The sequence below is a fragment of the Amia ocellicauda genome, chromosome 3, assembly GCF_036373705.1.
Source record: "Amia ocellicauda isolate fAmiCal2 chromosome 3, fAmiCal2.hap1, whole genome shotgun sequence".
Lineage (NCBI taxonomy): Eukaryota > Metazoa > Chordata > Actinopteri > Amiiformes > Amiidae > Amia > Amia ocellicauda.
Window position 1 is genome coordinate 6,814,596 of NC_089852.1, and position 20,223 is coordinate 6,834,818.

General features: G+C 35.7%; 1 protein-coding gene across 1 annotated transcript in view; it reads left to right on the forward strand.

The window, feature by feature from the left end:
* The window catches only part of synpra (synaptoporin a), a 56,201-nt gene that overhangs the window by 751 nt on the left and 35,227 nt on the right, over nucleotides 1-20,223 (forward strand). The window lies entirely within an intron of this gene.

Below are 20,223 nucleotides of genomic sequence, written 5' to 3' on the forward strand. Positions count from 1 at the left end.
TGTCCAGGCATGTAAAGTAGGCTATTTATCTGTAGATTAGTCGTATATTTATGGTTGGTCGGAGATGGTTGGTGAATAGTCATTATTGAATAAATGAGGCTTTAAAAACTGTCCCCACCGTCTGACCAATCAGTGCTCTGACAATCTGTTTTTAACCAAATGCTTCAAGTTTATGTAACGCAGTGCCTGGCTATTTCATTGGTCTGGCTCATAATTAGATTTATACTTAAGATCTAAATAAATGTTTTATGAGCCCATTGTCACTATCTTTAGGCTATAGGGTTCAGGAAAAGTAAGACTTTGTGTACAAACCACTAACTAAGCTGACTTCACCAGTTTGACAGATCACTGGGGTGTTAATAATCAGCACGTTCAGCCAGTCAGAGTAACTGGGATCTCTCTCCCTGGCATGGCACACATTTCACACGGAGCAAATATTGATTTATGCTGTCTTCAGTGCCGTTTTGTACTTTTTGTTTAGGTTTATTACAAATCATCTATAAAAAACTATATATATATATACATACACACACATATGCATGTATATATCATTAATGTCATGGATTGAAATATGTTCAGTTGCTTCTGATACATGAATACTTGTAATGCACTGTAGTTTAATATCTTAGCTGTCTCTAGTGCTAATTGCGCAGGATGAGAGTTAACAGCTGAAGGTGTTCAGTTCAGATGAGTATTGCCTATATTTCAACATAACAGGACCCACAAAGGAACTATAAAGAATATGGTTTTAGAAACGGTTATTCTGGTTCAGGCGTCCTGCGGTGGAAGAAACCGCAATGTTTATTTGTATGATTGTTATTCATTGTGATATTTGCGGGTCAGCTGACAAGTACCGCCAGTGGGTCTGAAGTACCATCTGTATGTTAAAGATAGCCTTGATGCAGAGTTCATGGTTTGTCATTTAAAATTATTCATATGTAATAAACAGCAATATTCGTTTTCATCTATACATACATATGGATGCACACAGATACAGACAATCATCTCAATTAGGCTTTATTTAATGTCAAATTATGCATGCCCCAATTTGTTTTACATATAATAATATGTACAGTATAAACAGCTGTTTGAATATGCAATGCTTATCATTTGAAGATGTTGTGGAAACAAAACAACTCATTTTATCTGATTTATTAAAAATAAAAAAATAGACAATTCCTAATGTTCAGTCACTCTCCTTTTGATTTGGTCAAGAGCTGTAAGAAGGAATAACTGTGCTCCAAGCATGAGCTTACATTGATAAGAGCTGTCAGGATCTGTTGAGGTGAATAGAAGTACACACAATTCTGAAGTACTTTCGCATCCATGTTTTTTTTATTATTCTTTTTGTAAATGGTGTAAAGTTAAGCTGCCCAATTGTCCTAACCCAATGGGCCAATGACTCTCGGGTCACGCAGGTTTTTAGCCAGTCTGACTTGGTTTTGGTTGCATTTGGGTTTGGTCCAGCAATGTCCCTTTCCCAAAGAGCTAAAGGAGTCCTAGACACCATCATGGAAGTTCCACTACCAATATGTCTGGCAGTGCGTATGAAGACCTTTTCATTCTAGACTTCATCTTCATATGTTCACTGGTCCTTTATTAATCAAATAACATTTTTACTTAAAAGACAACAGAGCACCATTAAACCAGACTATTCATTTTTTTTTGTACAGGCTGCAGTGTGTGTACTTTTTCTCCATGGCCTATGTTGATCAGTGTAGTTCTGTTGCTGATAGGTCAGTGATGTTGTGGACCTTGGCAACTTTTACAGCTATTTTATGTAGTCTCCAGTGTCTTGATAGTGTGGTATTTGTCTTTTCTGTTTATTCTTCTCAATAGTTAATCTTGCTTGATGTGTTAGAATTCAAATAACCTCTGCCACCATTGTGTAACATTTGGAACTGGGTATTTTGTGTTTTCATCTACACCTATCCGCTATATGTTGGCAGGGGCAAAGCACTTATCTTGGTGAATATTTTTGTTCTTGCATAATGTAATTACTTGCAGGTTAATTTCATTAAACATAATGTCACACAAAATTATTATATTGTTTTCTTCAATTCTTTTTTTAAAGTGATATAATACAATTATTATATTGTTCTGTATTTTCCATAGTATAGTTTATGCAGTAGGGGGATACATTTGTTTTTTTATTTATATGCACTAGATTAAAGAATCAATATATTATAGGCATTGGAAATTTCCATAAAAATCCAATGCCATAACCGCAACTCCAGTGGAACAGAAATGAGCAGCTACAGTTTACATTTATTTACTTGTGCACATTCATGCCTGAAGCAATATCAGAGTCCAAAACATCTTTCACTTTCAGAAAAGCTTATATTAAGTTATGGTTTCAAAATGCCTAATGAATGTGGATGTGGAATGCTTGCTTCTCTGGGTATTATTATCAGATTTGTTTGTTTTAAGATAACAAATGATTTTCTCCAGTGCATACAAAGGGAAAAGTTAAATGTCTGTAAAATCAATGCAAGCTATTAATTAAAATGACAAAATGTGATTCCCAATTTCTCAGATACTTGACATACTGTATGACAAAAGCTTTGTCACCCTTTATGCGTGCAAGAATTATAGTTACTATAATTAAACTCATTAAATGCACCATGCATTAGTCTTAGTGGTGAGATTTTGGAGGGAGTATATGAAATGGAAATAATATTTGTATAAAGATTTATGTCTGTGCATGAGATGTTATGAAGTGTGTGCTCAATAAATGAGAAAATTGCATTTTGTATTGAAAATTATTGTTCCATTTAACAGCATGTGCATTTTTGAGACATGACTTAGAAGGCTTTGTGAAATGAGATGGTCAATATATTTTTCAAAGTGAATGTACTGAAGCCACTAAATGTATTCACACCCTTGATGAAATGTAACTAAAACTTGATTCTGCAAGAAAATGCAGGTGAGACAATTATTTATCGCTCTATGTTTGTGGAATTGTAGTGTAGCCTGGAATTGGGCATGTTTTCCAGTCATTTGATACTAATATCAAAGAGGTGATTCCTGGTGGCTACTCAGTGCTGAAGAAGCCTGCAAGGTGAGCTCTTACAGGTAGTGCTGGAGTTTCTTTTAAAGTGTTAATACATTTGAAAATGAATGACAGCATTGCAAATACAAGGGAGGCAGAATGAACTGCAAGCACAACACCTGATTATAGAAACTGCCACAAAGTGTTGTCTGTATGCAAAAGAATTCTGCTTTAAGCTCTGTCCTGTGTTTGAAGGCTCTTTTTTGTCTAGTTTAGCTGGTTGCATAAAGGTGCTTAGTGAGACAGGTAGACACACTTTTAAATACATCTTTGTTCACCTAATAAGCTTTGTATTTACTTTGGTCAGATTTACATCATTTATGATTCGTCTTCCTAAAGCAGTTACTTGCATACCTTATCCCTGTGGTAAACTACGTGTTCCCTATTTTTAGTTTAGTGTTGATCTAGGTTGCTTGCATATCTGGAAATTGGATTTGACAAGAAGAGGTAAATGTCAAAAATCAACCTTTGGCTTGTTTTTTCTGAATGGAAAGTGGTCTTGACTTGGCTATTATCATGGATTAAGTCATCATGTAACCCCCAAAGAAGTGTTTGTCAGATACTGTTTACAGTATATTTTTGATTTTGAGTAGAGAAAGAGTATGAAAATGAAGAATAATATTTGTTGAAGTCAAATGTGTAGGACATATGAAGGACAATGAAGGATGTATTTTATTCCAGCTTGTATCCAGGCAGTAGTAAAGTATATATTCAAAGTACTGTACATTACATGGTAATCACCTACAATATGTGAATGAACCGATAATGCAATCTGAAGTACTAAAGATTAATGGGAGTAAATACATGCAGGCTTAGCATGTGAAAACTCAGTGATAGTTGTGGTCTGCGATTCAACATGTTAAAATATGTTTAAATTTAATGATTTACTCTTAAGAAGCTTAAGGTAATAATAGTCACATGATCCGATTTACCGTGGCATTTAAATTCCCTTAAATACAAAGTGTAAGATGACGTGAGATTGTCAATACTGTGACATAGCAGGGTATAAGTATACCTTATTATGATGATTTAAAATAATTATACTTTCAAACAGTTTCCCTGACCCCAAGGACACTTTATATAATGTTTCATAGTTGAAGTGTATTAAATAGTACTATTTTATAAACATAGAATTGCATGGACTTCATGTACATTGTTATGAAGGCGAGACAAGCTCAAGGAAGACATGATTTTATTTTTCAGGTTTTATAATAGCAAGACTGAAGACATTTATTTTTCCATTACAGGAAGAACTGGACCTTGTTTTGTTAACTTTTTAATTGATTGTATTTCTAAGACATAGATTTTATGAATTATTCTGAAAATATATCTCCAAAACCTGAAGGATTCCCATCTCCTAGAGAATAATGCTTTTGCTTGTTTACATTATATATAGCAAAATGAGAGAACTCATTATTTTCCATACACAATCCACAGAACCAAAAAAAGGTAATTAAAAGGTGAAAAATAAATGTTAGAAACGTCAATGCAGTATCCTCGTTTTCTTAATCTGCATCCTTATGCTTAAATCATAAATGTTTTTGATTATCTGGTGGTAAAGGACAGATGAATTAAGTGGAAATGTCTTTACAGATAATTATTGCATTTAAATATGACAGAATTGGTCAAAGAGATGTAACTTCTCTTGGGAAAATTAATCTTTCTACATTCTATTTCAAGTGTCCTCTGGAAAATGAAACGCTTATCTCCCAGGAAACATACAGTCTAATCACGTTTGGCACATTATTGCCTTTATACTGTGCAGGGACTTTTGGAAGTTGGTCTTTTGTATACCATTTTCGAATACAGACTGTACTGTTTTTGTATGGTGCATATCTCCAAATGAGAGGATTTTGATGGCGAAGGAAACTGTCCATTGTTAACTTCTATAGCATTTCTGCATTCAAATATCCTGTAGAGTCAAAATGCAGTAATCAAATAAGATTTTTAAGTACAGTACTTAAAAATGTTACTTGATCAATGAAGCGTTCTATGTGGTCCAAAGATGCAAAAATAGTCTATTAGGGTTCTATTAGGGTTTTAATTATTCTTATAATTTATTTCAACATATTATTTGGGGCTGGTGTTATTGTAAGTGCATAAGGAAAGTGCATTCTTGCTTCTCTAGTGTTGGATTAGTGCAGCATCACACTTGATTTGCATACTTGCATCATGCCTTTGCCAAAACAAGGCACATACACAATGTCTGTGTCATGTTATGGTTGAATTCATTATTATTAACATATGTAAAAGCCCAAATCATTATTTATACAGTTCTGCCTCCACTGCAACCACATTATTCTGCATCTGTAAAAATAATGACCTTAATTTACAGAAAACTGTGAAATTGGTTTAATAGATAGTAACACTATTTGCTCATCTATAATGACATTTTAACATTCACACATTTGGTTTGGTTTGTAAGTGTAATTGTGTAAATGTTGGCACTAACATTTACTGATGCATAGGACATTGTGGATATCAATATACACATTTTGTTTAGGTGTATAAACTAATATCTATTCCAAGACACTTTCTTGCACTCCTAATGACTTAAGTTTTTTGCTTTATTGTGCTCGTATATTTAAATATGTGTTTTTGTGTAAAGGTTGTCAGTACATAGAAATATAGGAATAGACATTTCCTTAAAACAAAAATGAATATGGTCAATATACTAGTAATGTTATATATCTTTAATATTTAATTATCCTAACAGCACTGTTTGCTTTGAGAATAGGCTTTTCACACAGTGGGAACAGAATGATCTGTTTTCCAAAGTCATACTTTATAAGAAGAATATTAAACAAAGTTCAACTGAACCAATGTCTTAAAAATATACAGAAGGGGACCTATTGGATTGACTGCAAAGAACATTACCTTCTATGCAATGAGAAATCACAAACTTTGGATTCAGATAACTGAAATGTAGGGAATATGGAATGTAAACATGTAGGGATTTGTCTTTAGTTCACTGCTTGTTTTATTTATTTGATTAACACAGCTGTGTATCTAAGGGTTTGTCAATGTATGTCACTGGGACATTTTGTAAGTGGGGTATAAGGCAGGCCTGGGTGCTTCGTATGAGCTCAAACTAACAGTACTCAATCTGCTAGTCATGGGACAGCTATAGAATTTACATTTTCTCATTTATCACATTCAGTTCAATGCAGAACCAAAAGTGGGGCTTGGGGAAAGGTTATGGAAAATATCAAGCTGATGACAGATTTTAAATGTGAAGAAAGCAAAATGGTATGTAAATTAAAACTTCAGTTGTTTTTATATTTTCATTAAAAAAAACAACAACCACAAAATGTTGCACCTTTTTCTGCTTACAGAATTATTCTTGAATAGTAGGACACCTACTGGAGAAATGCATTTTAGGGTGCAAATACATTAACTCTTAATGACAGACCCATGTAAAGGGGCTATATGAACTATGGATGAATACAGAGTGGGGACCAGGCGAAGCAAACCAATGTCACCAATAGGTTGTAGAAGGCACTCTCTGTGGAGGGCACTACAGGTAATTGTCGGGTGGTGAAGCTCTTGTGGAAGAGACTCTTCCCATGTATAATGAGGAACACGTGGCAGCAGACATTATCTACGCCATGTGAGTACACTGTGAGGTTGAAAATAGAGATCTGCAGCGACCCAGAAGACCTCCAAATGTATTTGGTGCAAGGACCAGAAATGTGAAATATGAATCAACCATGTTTATGTTATTTCAAGGCTTATGCTTTCATTTATTCCTGGTTTGGTTTAGTTTACCTTTGTTTGCTTGGATACTGTGAAGATACATACACTGTCGAGAGTAACAGATTTACAGAAAATTCTAGAGCCACTTCTAGAATATGAGGTTCATTTTAATCTTAATTCCATTCATCTTAATTTGGCATTTAAAACATCATATTGACAGAAGGCTATAGTTTGGCAATAACCTCTAGTGCCCTGTATTGTGAATATTTCCTCTTGTTATAGTTTAGTTTTGTAATATATGTGGTAGTTGGGTCAGTATAAAGGGGATACATCTAAGATCCTGTTAGAAAATATGATTGTCTTATTCAGGGTGAATATTGGACTAGCACAGGTTTAGGAAAAAAAAAAAGTGTCATAGTGCTGATATTGCACATTTATATTTTATTTAACATTTGCATTATTGTACAACACTAGTATAATACTTCTAAAAAAAAAAAGTAGAACATCACTGCATGTGCTACTAACTTGAAAAATCAAGGAGGACACAATTAGCTGCCCTAAACTGACCTCATTAAAAATAAAACTGGAGGGTGTTTTGAGGGGTAAAGAAGGAGAGATGCATTAAATACAAAGGCTTTAAATACCCAAGAGTCAGTTACAATTGATATGTTTGCTAAATAAAGATGGTATTAATAGTTTTCTCACAGAATGTGTAAAGGCAAATCATTTTTATTGGGTTTTTCTCCAAGGCATTTGAAGCAGGTTTGTGAGTTATGTAGTGTTTCACTTGGTTTAGAAATAATCTGTTCAGAATTGAGCAGAGAATTCAGTCTTAGATCGGAGCCAGTAAACAAGCTTTACTGGGGTGTTATGTGCTGCGAGTTTCTATTGTTCTTTGTTATTGTGTGTAGTGGGATTGGATATGGCTGTCACCTATGTAGTGTACATTCAATATGTTGTTTATTAATCAGTTTAATAAGTTAATTTCTAATTGTTATATTTGCACAACTAAATGACGTGTTGTTCTCTTTTCTCACTGCCTTTCCCCACACAGTCAATATTTTATATACATTTATTCTAATTTTCAAATATATTCACAATAATGCAGTCAAAGTCCGATTCACTGCATTGCATCTTAGCTCGTCACAGCTGCTTATCTCATTTTTAAAATTGTAACATTTGTCCCGTACTAATATACGGGTACCCGTAAACACCTCTACACTGTTATTATTGTTAATTTGCCATTGCCATTCGTGAAGATAAGAGTAATGTTTATCTGTTCACTGTCGGTCACAAAGCAACAGTCATATCTTGTACAATTAGCGGGCTGAAATATTGTGCTTGTTCCTGTCCTTTTTAGCATTTGTAACCAAAATATAAATCTCAGGGTCGGAGACAATATAGGTTTTGTAGTCCCCCATCCAAACAAAACAGAAAACTTTGATGAATAACATAAAACAGGCAATCGTTTGCCTCAAAAGAATAGTCAAACAAATGTTTTGAATTGTGAACCATAGCCTGTAGATCAAGGTTTAATTGTCACCAGCCCTTTATCTCCAGTAAGGGTTTAGTCACTACTTGGTAGATTTGCGTCTATTATTACCATCGGCTTGTTGTGTTGCCTCTCTTTCCCATACTATAATGTAGCCTCTTACTACAGCGGTCAAATCAAGTCCCCGGTGGGTGGCCAAGCTGACTGACTACGCTGGCAGTAACTGGAGGGCAGGGGCTGGGCTACTGCCGGGTCACCTGACCAAGTCACCATGGAAACCCCTGAGGTTAAACCCTCTGTTATCAAAATAAATTGAGATGTTCTGCCTGTTAATGGTTGGTGAAGCTTGCAGAGATGTCAGTTTCTGCTGGCTGAAGCAGTGCAGAAGGCAATGCGCATATTTAGAGATACATAGTTATTTTACAAATTTAAGCTGTTGTAAAATGCAATGACTTCATATATATATGAGTGATTGTACTGAGCAACAACAAAGCAGGTGTGGTTTTTAATATGTGTTTTGTACTTTTCTAAGCTTTGTTTTTAGTAATGCATTTAATTATTGGCAAATACAATTGTAAGAATGCAACTTGTTTCATTTCTGACATTGAGTATTAAACAATGGAGTCAATATTCCACATAAGGGTCAGAATGCACCTGACCTGGATAGATTTTACACTTTCAATCAAGCAGTATAATAGGCTTCCTGTAGTCCCCTAAGGCTTCAGCTGCTAAATCCTTGTGCAACAGTGGGAAGATAAGAAACTAAAGGTTACACTGGCTTTGTCCTTTTTGAAGATGTACAAACAATATATATTGGTACATTTGTGTGTGGTATTTTTAATTTCAAATATTTATTTTCATCTTGCTGTTGTTAGGTATTCAACAAATTATTAAAATGTATTTTTTAACATGCATTTGTTGTTTTTTGTTAACACTATTCTTTTGCCTTTATTTGTTGTCGATACAGTAATTCATTATTATTATAAATCATTCAGTCTTGATATATATATACACATATACACTCACCTAAAGGATTATTAGGAACACCTGTTCAATTTCTCATTAATGCAATTATCTAACTAACCAATCACATGGCAGTTGCTTCAATGCATTTAGGGGTGTGGTCCTGGTCAAGACAATCTCCTGAACTCCAAACTGAATGTCTGAATGGGAAAGAAAGGTGATTTAAGCAATTTTGAGCGTGGCATGGTTGTTGGTGCCAGACGGGCCGGTCTGAGTATTTCACAATCTGCTCAGTAACTGGGATTTTCACGCACAACCATTTCTAGGGTTTACAAAGAATGGTTTGAAAAGGGAAAAACATCCAGTATGCGGCAGTCCTGTGGGCGAAAATGCCTTGTTGATGCTAGAGGTCAGAGGAGAATGGGCCGACTGATTCAAGCTGATAGAAGAGCAACTTTGACTGAAATAACCACTCGTTACAACCGAGGTATGCAGCAAAGCATTTGTGAAGCCACAACATGTACAACCTTGAGGCGGATGGGCTATAACAACAGAAGACCCCACCGGGTACCACTCATCTCCACTACAAATAGGAAAAAGAGGCTACAATTTGCACAAGCTCACCAAAATTGGACAGTTGAAGACTGGAAAAATGTTGCCTGGTCTGATGAGTCTCGATTTCTGTTGAGACATTCAGATGGTAGAGTCAGAATTTGGCGTAAACAGAATGAGAACATGGATCCATCATGCCTTGTTACCACTGTGCAGGCTGGTGGTGGTGGTGTAATGGTGTGGGGGATGTTTTCTTGGCACACTTTAGGCCCCTTAGTGCCAATTGGGCATCGTTTAAATGCCACGGACTACCTGAGCATTGTTTCTGACCATGTCCATCCCTTTATGACCACCATGTACCAATCCTCTGATGGCTACTTCCAGCAGGATAATGCACCATGTCACAAAGGTCGAATCATTTCAAATTGGTTTCTTGAACATGACAATGAGTTCACTGTACTAAACTGGCCCCCACAGTCACCAGATCTCAACCCAATAGAGCATCTTTGGGATGTGGTGGAACGGGAGCTTTGTGCCCTGGATGTGCATCCCACAAATCTCCATCAACTGCAAGATGCTATCCTATCAATATGGGCCAACATTTCTAAAGAATGCTTTCAGCACCTTGTTGAATCAATGCCACGTAGAATTAAGGCAGTTCTGAAGGCGAAAGGGGGTCAAACACAGTATTAGTATGGTGTTCCTAATAATCCTTAAGGTGAGTGTATGTTATTGACTGTAAAATATATATATATATATATATATATATATATATATATATATATATATATATATTTGAACATATCATTTGATTACAATTAATTAACTACACCAAAAAATAAATAATGCAATCATAAAGAAAGTTGGATTTTAGACATGTGCAGTAAAGAAATACACATTCTCTCTGGCAAGGTGTGTGTATCTGTGTGGTGTCATTTGTTTCTTAATAAGAAAAGAATGCAAAAAGTCTGTTCATGTGGAATGCGTGTGAGGGTTTGTACCTTTCTGTGGCAGAAAGAGTCTGGCCTGACATTAACCTCCCAGAAACATTTCCCAAGCCTGTTTGCACATTACCATGATCAGAAGGTGAGGAACCCTGGATAATGTTTTATATAATCTGTATAATATTTTATATTAATAGTATGCAGACCGAGCTTGTGTTCAGGGCATACCCTCTGGACTTTCTTCTCTCCACTTTGACTGTTGTTCATTATGATAAGAGGAACACCCAAAAAGATAAATAGCCCACAGTTGCCACTTTGCTTAGTGTCCATTTGTGGATTTCCTGTTCTTCTCTCAAGGCTGAAGATGTTACATTATAGTGATTGATTACCTCATTGTCCATTGTTAAAGAAAACTGTGAGATTGGGCAGTTTGTATGCTATAACAGGAAAACACCTGGTTCCCCTCCTCAGGAAGACAACTACGAACATTACAAAGGTCAGGGACCTTTTGGGAAACCTGTGACTGACCCTGCCCACAGACCCACATGTCATGCATTGTATAAAAAGCTGTTAACTTCTGCTGCTCAGAGAGACTCTGCTGGAGAGCTTCCATGTTGGGCCCTTCCAGGCATGGCATGTTAAATAAATACATTTATCCTCTGTGCATCAAGACTGGGTTCTTCAGAAGGCTACATGCAAAGGTATGTGGCATGGAAAGCCTTTTTGGATGTAAACAGGGCATATATATGACATCCTACAGATCAGGGCCTTTTCAAGTGTAGAGAGAGGTCTGGTGTGGTATTATGGTTCATAGCTACGTGTGTTAATAAACTCATTATTACAATTATGACAAAATGAACAGACTTTGGAGAATTCCTTGTAATTTAATAATTGTGATATGTACAGAAACATATCTGAACACCTGTCATTATAAGACAGGCATCACATGACACATGTAGAGTTAGAAACTGGTTTTAATACATTTTGTAATCCCTTCAAACTCTGTGAAATTCCACAGCATTATAAATACCTTGGCCTTAGGGGTCACAGTGGTCTGGTACAGTGAGCGCAGATACAGAAGTTGACCTGATGTGCAGTGTGCAGGACAATCTGTATATGTATTATGACCAGAAACATTACATTTCTTTTCATGGTGCATGGATTAATCTTTCACCAAAATCTTTTAATTGTGTAGGATCACAATTCTGTCAAAAAGTTTTTTGTGTGTATCTATTTTATTTACTTTATTATTATTTGGCTTATCTAACTATTTTTCAGAGCCATCATGGCAGACTACAATGTTTGCAGCTCGTTTGTAGTGTTTTTGAAACGTATACATAGATGAATGCTGGCTTATGTTATATTTACTGAAAACTGAAAATAAGTGTAGACTGAATCCCAGTAACTGGAGTTAAAAATCCCAATGTTAAGTATCCCAAATGCATATTACCAATTATGAGATATTTAAGAACTAGATGTAAACCAACTGTTAACATTGCTGTGTTTGTCTTATAGCTAAATGACCTTCTGCATGAAAACGGCATATTTTCCCTTAAGGTAAACTGGTGATTACATAATGTATCTCCTGCCGACTTTAAATCTAAAACCAAGCACAGAGATCAGCAGAGAGTACTTACTGAAAGTTAAGTGTATCCTTCAGAATTGCTGTGCACAAAACAGTGTTGTTTTCCCCACAATTCACAGTATTTCAATTGAAGTGATTTACCATATAATGCCACGCAGTTTAATTTTCTTAAATGCAATTTCTTCGTTGAAGAGTTCAGAATGAACAGTGCTTTAGGGGGTAGTTAGCTATGTCAGAAGCTATTATTTAATGCAATTGCTGGCTTTTCTGTAGTACAATGCCTTAGTTTGAATAGGTACAGGTACTGTACTTCCCTCCTGCCCTTAAATCAACATTCCCTTTTCTTGCTGGCACTATATTTATTGAATTACTTTCTTTTGATAAAATATAACATGCTACAATATAGAATTGGTTTATAAAGTGCCTGGTGGTCTTTAGCACTTTACAAGTATTTGTAGTGTCAAATATGGTACTATATTACTAGTAAAACTGTCCTCTGAGCTGAAGTGTTTATTTTCCATCATAAGGTGTTATAAGCAATGTTGGCCATTTTAGCAGAATATACTGCTTCCATACTTGTCATGTGATGGGTCCTTAATCGGTAGTGTTGCATTGTAAGCCTTTTTTGTGTTACTACTTCTCTCTGTAAAATGTGTGCATAGGCATGGTTTACCAACAAGCAGATTAGACAGTTGATCTTAAAACCGCAAAATGATCCCTTGTGTTACAGTTAATGACTACGTCTAATTATTCAGTGGAAGAATTCCTAAAAATAATTTCACACCACGCATGTGTAGTCTGACACCAGTTCTGTTGCCTCATGTTAAAATGGAGTCTGTTAATTCCACTTGCTGAAATGCTGCCCTCCAGTCATGGTGTTGTATAATCCGCGCTGTACAGGACTTCTCATGCAGCCAAAAACAGAAAGGGAAATAAAAACTTTCGGCGCTATCTGGAAAGGAAGATAAACAAACAGGAGGACTGATTTTAATTGCTGTGAAACTAAAGTATGCAGTATGCTACTAGTCTGTTCTAATGCTTTGTGATGGAGTCGAGTGGTGGGGGGGATGAGTGGAAGTCAAGTAGGAAGAAGGAAATGGAGACGGGAGGATCGTGGTCCTAGTGTACTGTGACTTTTTCAGCAGCACTAGTTGGCAGGCTAATGGGAGGTGAGATGTAAGATGTACTTCTTTATTATGAAGGTAAAGAACAAAATCTGTGTGAGTCCCATTATTTCTAAAAGAAAAATCACATTGAAGTGTGTGTGTGTGCGTCTGTGTGTGTGTCAAACCCTATGGTATCATCACCCACTTCACTGGTGGAGAGGAGTTGCTCAAGAGCCCGATAGTGAATCACATCGGAGCACTCTACAGCACAGTGAGGACGCACAGAGCTCATTTCATATGTAATGCTGGTGAGTATTTGCAAAACTGTAGTATTGCCACTACAGGGATAATCACTATCACACAGCACCACTCTAAAATGAAGAGGGACTGCTTCGATATGCGTGTGAAACCAGCCCCGGTGTTTTTAACTTTGCACATGCTAAAAGTGCCTAACGATATTTGATGGGTTGTTCAAAACATAATCAGATCTTACACCATGTTTTTAGTGTATCTTCGAGCAAATCCTCCAGGCTATGGAAATCCTTTGCCAAGTTTTAAATTTTACGAAAGATATTGGCACTTTTATCATTTTAAACACAAGTTTGTTGTGGTTTCCTATTGATTTGTCATGTCTTCACCTTGCTTTATTGATCTAAACCATGATGGGCTATAGCAGCGTTTTTCAGCCAGTGTCATAACACCGTGGTGTGCTATCAGGCATAAACAGGTGTGCCACACAACTCTTGAAAAGTCACACATGAGAAAAAAATACATAAGAATGAACTTATTAACATTTAACACATGCCTTGCAAAATGTAAACTAAGATTAGTGTGCTGCAAAAAGGTTGTTGTGCCTTATTGTATTGCATCAATAGGTTACCGCCATACAAATCACAATATCCATTAAATACAGAAATTGCTATTAAATAGCCTAACAACTGAATACTATTCAGAATCCTTATACTGAAGTAATGTATTGCAGTGCAGAAAGAAGAGGTTAACTGACCTGTTTTAAGGCCAAACAACAGCCTGAACCCCAACCTTTAAATTAAGTCTAAACCCTAACCTAATCCTAAGGAAACATAACTGTAACCCAAGTCCAGACCAAAATGTAACCATCATTTGATCACTTACCTACATTTAAATGCAAACATTTACTAAAAATAGTGCTCTCTAAATAACCTAAATGTAACTGTTAGACTATTCCCACCTTCCATTTTTCTTCATTATGATTTCTTTCCTGAACATCAAAGTCCTTAGTTAACACAGATACGGCAATTATGTAGCCTAACACCTAAATAATATTCATACTCTTTAATCTGAACTGTGATTCTTCATTGCAGTGCAGAAAGGAGAAACCTGGCAATATAAACAGTTGTTTTACAGCAGTAGGTTACTTGTCCATTTTAAGTTCCAACAGCAGCCCAAACACAAATCTACACCCAGCTCAGCCCAACCTAGCCCATACCAACATGTGACCCTAATTTGATATCTTAATTTAATTAGTTAAGATTAATCATTTTTTTATACAAGATTAGGAAGTACATCAGACTAGATCATGCATGTTACTATCTGTACTATTTTTTAACTCCTTAAAAAATGTGCCATAGAATGCCATCATCAGCTTCTTTTTGTTTTCTTCCTGCAGTTAATCCAAATAATATCTCTGCATTTGGATTCACATATTCTACTGTAGGCTGCGAAAAAGCATACATAAGGGAGCAAAAAAACTCTCATTCACAAACTTCTCATACATTTTAAATAAAACTGAAGATGTCAAACAGAACATATTGTATGAATTCTGCATTGCAGTTCAGTTTTTCCAGATTTGTAATGCTGTCATTTTGAAGAGCGCTTTGGTTTGATGCATCAGACATGTTGAATAGATTGAATGGAGAAAGCTCAAATCCTCTATACAGTATAGAATATAGCTGGAAATTAGCTGCATGCTTAATTATATGACTAGATGAGATAAGCAGGTTCCAACCACTTTTGAGAAACGAATTAAATGCCATTATCAACCAGGAACCCCCTTCATCCCCAATCCATCTTGTACTTTCAATTTCTGTGCTTGGTTTCTTCGGTGTAATTTGGAATTTGTACAAATCTTTTAAATGACTTTAAAAGGGACAGATATTTTGGCATCTGGCACCTCAGAAAATGTCACGATAGGGAGAATTCCCGTAGCATGAATTAGTTTTAGCTTTGTTGGAATGGTTTGTGGTGGAGATAACACCATATTTTATTTTACATATGACAGAGGAGTACCTTTCACATATAATAAATGGAGCAAAAGCAATTCATAAACAAGTTCAGGGCAAGGAAATTATTTTCTCAAGCTTTACTTATTTTTTTATATTTATATTTTAAAGCAATTAAGAAATGTTAAATGTTAAGTCTGGTAATATGGCTGCTGTTTCCTCTGAAAACAGCATGGCCTTTACTGTCATATTGAATATCCCACATGAGATTGTGCTGCTGCTAATGTCATTGTCTTCTGTCTTCACAAAGGTATTAAGCAGTACAACCACAATAAAACACAGAGAATTATTGAAAATGTTGATTTTATTTGTTTGTGTTCAGTATTGGGAGTATTTATCAGTTGCAGTTGTTGAATGGCATCTCTGATAATCTGATAAATCAATGAAATAATTCAAAACATGTTGCCAGGTTTATAGCAAGACTTAGAATTTTCCTTCATCGAGAAAAGCTGCTAATTTAAAAGCTGTTTGCATTGTATAATTTGACTCTTTGGCTCGTGAGGATTGATTTCAGTTTCTTGTGGTCAGAGAGTTCGCAATACACAGGCCAGATTATTGCTTACACATGCTAGTAGGCTTCTCACCTAAGTATTTACTCCCACTGGGACTATTAGACTCACTTATTAAATTAAACTAGATAGGTTGTACTCTCTGACTCTCTGCCTGAGTAAGCAGAGGTCCAATACATTTTTTTTCTAACCTGTTGGCAACGTATTTTATAATATGATTCTTATCATATGTATTGGTCTTTTTGCAGTGATTACACAGTATTTACAAAGTAGGAAGTGAAGTGAAACTGTATTACTTACATCATAGGATAACTGAGTAATAGTTTGAATGTTGAGGTTTTAAACACTACCAATGAGGGTTTTAATTAAATGACATTGAATTGAATTCAAAAAGTATAACATGATGTAACATTTAAAAAAAGATACCTGCAAAGTGGTTCCTTTCAGTACTTAGAAATAGGAGGAACATGAGCCACATAGAATGAATTGATGTTATAAAATCTTACATCTCTGAATTGGGTTAGAATAGAAGGAACAAATATTTACAGATTTAACTTTTGTGTCAGAAACCACACATGCAACATTACATTTAGTTCAAGCCTTTGAAGTTGCAGCCTAGACATAAATACACTGATATTGGACTTTCTCTGTTTGACCACCAGATGGTGTTAATTTGCTGATCCTCAAATTGAATACTTACCAGAATATTTGCAGTATAGTCTGTTATTTTTAGATAATTTGTTTGCAAAGTGATGATTTAAAAGCTTTGCAGAATTGGAAAATCATTTATATTCTGTATGTTGTAAAAACCTCTGAAGTTTTATCAAATTCAACTTACGCCACCAAAACATAAACATTTTGTTGAACTTGTTGAAGGTCTACGTATATTATACCTAACAGATATTGGAGTTTCCGAATCTTGATAGCTGTTGGGTTTTCGTTTTTTAAATCTAGTGTTCTCTTGAAAATAATAGCTGTAGTTCATGAAGTTGACTGCAGAGGGCAGCAATGCAATTCAGTTCAAGGAAGATACAACAGACAATATCTCCGATAAAAACTCAGTCTTGCCTCAGGTGTTGTATATCAGCAATTGTGGGTGAGGATGTAATTGCTGCACAATTTATTTTACATTTAAATGGGCTACATGTTGTATACATGACATAACTGCATTTACTCTGTTCTGAATGTTGTTTCTCTGGGACTGTAATTATCAATGTAATTGCCTGACTCACAGAGCAGGGACTGTAGCATTAACCCTGGCACGTCCTTTCTCTAGTTAAAATAAAATAAAAAGAGTAAACTAAGAGTTAACACAACAATATACGTTTGCTGTGTGAATTACATTTACCAGATAATTTGGTGACTGCTGAATAGTGTTAATTAGCTCTGTGAGGGTTTCAGAAGTTAAACGAGCCATGAAAACAGCATGCTTTATAGCCCTGTAAACCCCTTTTAAACAAAGCTCTGTGGGTGGCAGAGTAGCATACCTTTTGATATGACTCTAGAATGATTTCAAAGAACTGTACGCACTTAAAGATCTGCTAAATAGTCTTATTATTATTATTATTATTATTATTATTATTATTATTATTATTATTATTACTGTTGTTGTTATGAGGACCCCTGATTAAAACACTTTACTAAAATTCACTGATAGGCTAAAAGATTAAGAACATGTTTGTTTGTTTGTTTGTTTGTTTTTGCTATGTCACAATGTATAAGAACATAAGAAAGTGTCCAAACGAGAGGAGGCCATTCGACCCATCGTGCTTGTTTGGTGTCCATTAATATCTAAGTGATCCAAGGATCCTATCCAGTCTGTTTTTAAATGTTCCTAAACTTTCAGCTTCTACCACATCGCTGGGGAGTTTGTTCCAGATTGTGACAACTCTCTGTGTAAAGAAGTGTCTCCTGTTTTCCATTTTGAATGCCTTGAAGCCCAATTTCCATTTGTGTCCCCGGGTGCGTGTGTCCCTGCTGATCTGGAAAAGCTCCTCTGGTTTGATGTGCTCGATGCCTTTCGTGATTTTGAAGACTTGGATCAAGACCCCACATAGTCTCCTCTGTTCCAGGGTGAAAAGGTTCAGTTCCTCAGTTTCTCAGTAGGACATTCCCTTCAGACCTGGAATAAGTCTGCTTGCTCTCCTCTGAACTGCCTCTAGAGCAGCGATATCTTTCTTGAAGTGTGGAGCCCAGAACTGTCCACAGTATCCAGATGAGCTCTAACTAGTGCATTGTACAGTCTGAACATCACTGCCCTTGTTCTCAATTCTACACTTTTGACAATATACCCTAGCATTGTGTTTGTCTTTTTTATTGCTTCCCCACACTGTTTGGATGGAGAAAGTGAGGAGTCCACATAGACTCCATAGACTTCATCTAGATCTATTCCTCCCATAGTATAATTATAGTGCACATTTTTGTTACCTGCATGTTATACCTTGCACTTGTCCACATTGAATTTCATTTGCCAGGTGTCAGCCCACAACTTAAGTCCCTTTGAGTAACCTGTGCTGCCGAGATTGTATCTGCTGAGCCACCTATTTTAGTATTATCTGCAAATTTGACAAGTTTGCTAACTATCCCAGAGTCCAGATCATTAATATAGATTAGAAAAAGCAAAGGCCCTAGTACTGATCCCTGTGGAACTCCACTAACAACCTCACTCCAGTTAGAAGCGACTCCTCTAATCGACACCCTCTGTTTCCTAGACATCAACCAATTCATAATCCATCTACTTACATTACCCTGAATGCCTACAGCTTCCAATTTGAGGATCAGTCTTTGGTGTGGAACCTTATCAAAAGCTTTCTGAAAATCTAAGTATATCATATCATATGCTTTCACATGATCTACAGCTGCAGTTTTGTGTTAAATTTTTTTAAATAAATTAGTAAGACTTGATCTGCCTCGTCTAAACCCACGTTGACTATCTCCAAGAATATGGTTTTCAATAAGATGCTCCTCTATTTTCTGTCTAATCATTTTTGCCAACATTTTAAAGGTGATGCAGGTGAGACTGATTGGTCTGTAGTGAGACTGATGGGTTCCTTCATGTATAAGTTTGAAAGATAAGGTCACTCTGTGGAGGAGAAGACTGAAATTCAATTCCTCTGATGTTGTTTTTCCTAATACTTTTTGTTGCTCTTCAAACATGTTGTTTCTAAATAATTATCAAAATCTGTGATGTTTTTTTTCTTCTTTCTTTTAAAAGTTAGACAATCTCCTGCACCACAGTTGATCGGATAAATCCCCATCTAAATATATTCTGTCTGTTAGGGAAAGGGAGTTGAGACCCACAATGAATCCTTTGCTGGGATAAAGTACTGCTATAAATATGTATTACAGCATATTCTCAAAATTGTCTAAATACTAAATGAATTAAATCATAATAACAATGAGATTTTTAATGTGTCTTGAATGGCTGTTTATTTTTTTCGTAATGATTCTTTAGTGTTCCATATGTCTTCCTTAGGAATTTGTGTTTCAAATACGCAGTGATTTAATGCTAAAATGTATTAAAGGGTAATTAAGCATACCATTGCTCAGTGTGACAGTAAATAGCATACCACATGCTTCCTGTCAGGGTATCATGCTGATAAATGGAGCATGGCTCATTCTGATTTTTATTATTATTATTATTTTTATTGTTATTATTATAATCTCTCTCATATCAGATGCACAGTAGCACTTTGAAACGGTTCTCTGTAATTATCCTGCCAGGTGGTTGTACAGCCGAAAAAGGGTTTGTTCAGTCTTTTGTTTCCCACTAAATAACTATCTGAAAGTTTTAAAGTGACAATTGAAAAGGTTAATGCTAAGACACATGGTAATTTCATGGTAAAGTCAAGCAAAAAAACAAAACTACTTTGCTTTAATGATTTTCTTCCCAGACCCAGTATCTTTGTGGCATTAATATTAGACTTTTTCTGGAGTTCTCAAATGATGATTTAAAAGGGCATTGTTTTTAAACAAGGGTATTAAGTCATAAATGCTAACAGGGGTTGATAAAACCAGCTTCTGAAATTAAGTCTACAGCTCATTGTATGGATTCTGGAGTGTC